This window comes from Bactrocera latifrons, unplaced genomic scaffold (assembly GCF_001853355.1).
Source record: "Bactrocera latifrons isolate USDA-ARS-PBARC rearing strain unplaced genomic scaffold, ASM185335v1 scaffold_721, whole genome shotgun sequence".
Taxonomy (NCBI): domain Eukaryota; kingdom Metazoa; phylum Arthropoda; class Insecta; order Diptera; family Tephritidae; genus Bactrocera; species Bactrocera latifrons.
In genome coordinates, this window is record NW_017537403.1 from 16799 (window position 1) to 21336 (window position 4538).

The window sequence follows — 4538 nt, forward strand, 5'->3', positions numbered from 1 at the left end:
AAGCACGAGAATCGTCAAAACACGGCCCATTGCATCGTTTGTAATCGGGGGGTTCACTTGAAATGTGCCGGACCGAACCCGAACACTTACACCTGCATCCACTGCGAGTCGGAATAATTTTTTTCGCCAATTCMTATTTTTCTTATTAATTATGAATCTCTCTTTCATTTCCATTGATAAATAAACGTTTTTCATCGTAACAATCATGTTTTAATCGATGGCCCGACATTCCCCATTTCATTTTTCAAAATCGGAAAATCAGGTTTTTTGCGCCAATGGCTATAACTTTTAAATTTTTGTAGAATTTTATCAAACCAATGTTACAAAAAGGAAGGTTACGACTCGCACTACAAATCCATGCTTTGGAATTTTCACAAAAAATAACTTTTATGTGACTTTTCGTATTGGGTTGGCAATCATAAATATCGAAATAATTTGAATATGAACAGACCAAGTAGAGTGATTACATATGCTGGTTAAAAAATGGTTTAGAAATGATTTGCTTTATAGTGTAGAATTTTTTTCTTTTATTTATTGTACGTTTGGTTTAATATTGCATTGAATAAGAACGCGTATTTGTAAAAACTAAACAAAAATTTGCATGTGTTACCTCCAAGCCATGCAGACAAAAACAGTATATTGTATTGCGTTTTGTTCACTTTTTCAATAATATAATATTTTTTAAAACCATTCATCCATTTTAAACTACTTTAATAATCTAAGTTTAATAATACTAGGCATTGTATCGGTTCGTATACCTTTTTCTGCTATTTATACGAACTTTGACGTATACCACAATGGGAGATGCGTGAGAAAGTGTCGTTACGTCAATCCTGTAGAAAACAATTTTTGTATTCAAAGTTGTACATTTAATTTATTAAAATGTCTTATACAGTATAACTCTAAAGGTAAACTTTTTTTTAATTAATATAATAACTTACTCATTGCCCATCAAAATTGTTATAATGACGGATTTGCAGAAAAAGTTATCGAAATGAAGTTTATATTAGTAAAAGGTTTACTAGTGTTAGTATGACCCTTTCATATCATCAAAAACGTAAGGTAAATGTTAGCAACAAATTATATAACTTAGCGTGTTTTCATACGGTAATTTTTTGATTTCCATTTTCAGGTTATTTCGGGTAACCGTGTTATTTTTTAAATCCGAAATCGTCAGAATAATGGCTTTTCGCCAAATTCTTATCCTCTATAACTTAATATAATTTTGTTGACATATAGTATTTTCGTACATTTAGACATCCACACTTTAGTATACATACTTAAAATTACTATTCAGCCGACCATAGTAACGTTAAATATTTAGACGTAATTAAACATTAGGAGAATGGAGTCATGTGTAGAAGTTCACGCAAGTGGGTAAAGTTCTCTGATCGCCTCTCCCTTGGGAGTGGCCACAAGCAATTTTTTACATATGACTCAAGTAGCTCACGACTTCCGGTCTTTGACCAGGTACCCTCTGGATAGTCTAAGAACAACCGTTTGAAAAAGAGCTGAAGTAAGAAGGCGAAACATCGCCTCCGCAGGGTGGTGGTGCGCTGGGTTTGGGACCCGCCACGTAAAAAATAATACCAATGGAAAGGAAAAACAAGCCTCGGTTGAGAGACCCTTCTTTTGATGACGACCATGGCAAATGAAATAAGGACTACGAATTGAGGGCATGCACCTGGAATGTCCGGTCCCTTAATTGGGAAGGTGCCGCTGCACAGATGGTTGATGTCCTCGTAAAAATATAGGCTGATATCACCGCCGTCAAGAAATGCGATGGACGGGAAAAGGAAAGAGACGATTATGTCAATGTGGCATATACTTCTTCTTCTTAATTGGCATAGACACCACTTACGCGATTATAGCCGAGTTAACAACAGCGATCCAGCCGTTTCTTCTTTTCGCTACGTGGCGCCAATTGAATATTCCAAACGTAGCCAGGTCCTTCGCCACCTGGTCCTTCCAACGGAGTGGAGGTCTTCCCCTTCCTCTGCTCTCCCGGTGGGTACAGCGTCGAATACTTTCAGAGCTGGAGTGTTTTCGTCCATTCGGACAACATGACCAGGACAGCGTAGCCGCTGTCTTTCGATTCGCTGAAACACATATGTCAATATCGTCATACATCTCATAGAGCTCATCGTTGCGATATTCGAATTCAATTTTCGCCGTGGCYAACGCGCAAAGGACCATAAATCTTTCGCAGAACTTTTCTCTTGAAAACTCGCAACGTCGGCTCATGAGTTGTTGACATCGTCCAAGCCCTTGCACCATATAGCAGGACGGGWATTATGAGTGACTTATAGAGTTTGGTTTTTGTGTGTCGATAGAGGACTTTGCTTCTCAATTGACTACTCAGTCCGAAGTAGCACCAGTTTCCATGCTGCCATTGCTGGTGGTCTTTACGCTGGTTCCAAGATAGACAAAATTATCTACGACTTCAAAGTAATGACTGTCAACAGTGACGTGAGTGCCAAGCCGCGCGTGCGACGACTGTTCGTTTGATAACAGGAGATATTTCGTATTACCCTCGTTCACTGCCAGACCAATTTTTTTTTGCTTCTTTGTCCAGTCTGGAGAAAGCAGAACTAACGGCGCGGGTGTTGAGGCCGATGATATCAATATCACAGAAGATGATATCTTCTCGAAGAGGTGGTGTGTGTCGATTCTCCTTTCACGGGTCTTTTCAAAAATTTGGCGCATTGTAAAAATCTAGTCGGTTGTTGATTTTCCAGGTCTAATGCCACACTGATAAAGTCCAATCAGTTTGTGGACGGTGGGCTTTAATCTTTAACGCAATACGTTCGATAGAACCTTATATGCGATGTTCAGGAGGCTTGTACCATGGTAATTGGCGCAGATTTTGGGTCCCCTTTTTTAAAGGTTGGGCAGCACTCTTAAATTCCAGTCGTTGGGCATGCTTTCGTCCGACCATATTTTACAAAAAAGCTGATGCATGCACCTTACCAGTTCTTCGCCGAAGTATTTGAATAGCTCGTCCGGCAATCCAACGGCCCCTGCCGCTTTGTTGTTCTTCAGGCGGGTAATTGCTATTCGAACGTCTTCATGGTCGTGCAATGGAACGTCTTCTCCATCGTCACCGATTGGGGCATCGGATTCGCCTAATGCTGGCGTTGTGCATTCACTGCCATTCAGCAGGCTGGAGAAGTGTCCCTCCATAATTTAAGTATGGTCCGGGCATCGGTGACTGGATCACCTTTGGGGGTTCTACAAGAGTATACTTCGGTCTTGAAACCTTCTGAAAGCCACATTTTTTCGTAGAGCATTAGCCCCGTCGGCCAGCTTATCAAACTGTTCATACTCAGGCATTTCGGACTCTTTCCTTTTCTGTCTGCAAATACGTTTCGCTATCTATCCCAGCCTGTTTTCTCCGTGAGAGCAGAATCGAAACACATCACCTCTTCGTCGATTTCAAAGCTGCTTTCGACAGGACGAAAAGGAGCACGTAGCTCCTTACGCGGCAATGTCTGAATTTGTTATCCCCGCAAAACTAATAAGGCTGTGTAAACTGACGTTGAGCAGCACCAAAAGCTCCGTCAAGATGGGGAAGGACCTCTCCGAGCCGTTCAATACCAAACGAGGTTTCAGACAAGGCGACTCCCTATCTTGCGACTTCTTCAACCTGCTTCTGGAGAAAATAATTCGAGCTGCAGAACTTAGTCGAGCAGGTAAAATGTTTTATAAAAGTGTACAGCTGCTGGATTACGCCGATGATATTCATGGACAAGGAAGCAAAGAAAATGGGTCTGGCAGAGAACTAGGGCAAGACGAAATATCTCCTGTCTTCAAACAAACAGTCGTCGCACTCGTTACTTTGCTCTCACGTCACTGTCATAAAGTCATAACTTTGAAGTCGTAGATAATTTCGTCTATCGTGGAAGCAGCGTAAATACCACCAACAATGTCAGCCTGGAAATACAACGCAGGACAACTCTTGCCAATACTTTGTTGAAGGTCTAGGTGGAGAAGGACCTGGCTACGCGTGGAATATCCAATTGTTACCTCGGCTTTAGTCGCGTGAGTGGTATCTATGCCACCTAAGAAGAAGAAGAAGAAGAATTAAACGTTAAACGAACCATTTTTTACAAATTTTTATGTTTAATTTAATTTTTGAGTAGTCTCCCTGCTATTATTATTATTGTTCTTATTTCATAATTATTGTCGAATCTGTGTCTGTAGTAATATTTACACTAATGCGATTAGTTCAATGACGACGGAGAAGGAAACTAGCAGAGTAATTGGTAAACCACAAAGTAGCAAACAAATAAGAACAAGTAAGAGAACATCATCTGCCTTTTAGGTTAAGCATTTTAGCAAAAGAAGTAATTATTATATAATATTTAATAGAAGGCAACAGGCTAGCCAACTGAATGTAAGCAATAGAAAACACGTAAGGAAGGGCTAAGTTGGGGTGTCACCGAACATTTTATACTCTCGCATGATAAAGTGATAATCGAGGTTTCAGGCGTGGTTGTGAACCGATTTCACCCATATTTGGTGCATGTCATCAGGGT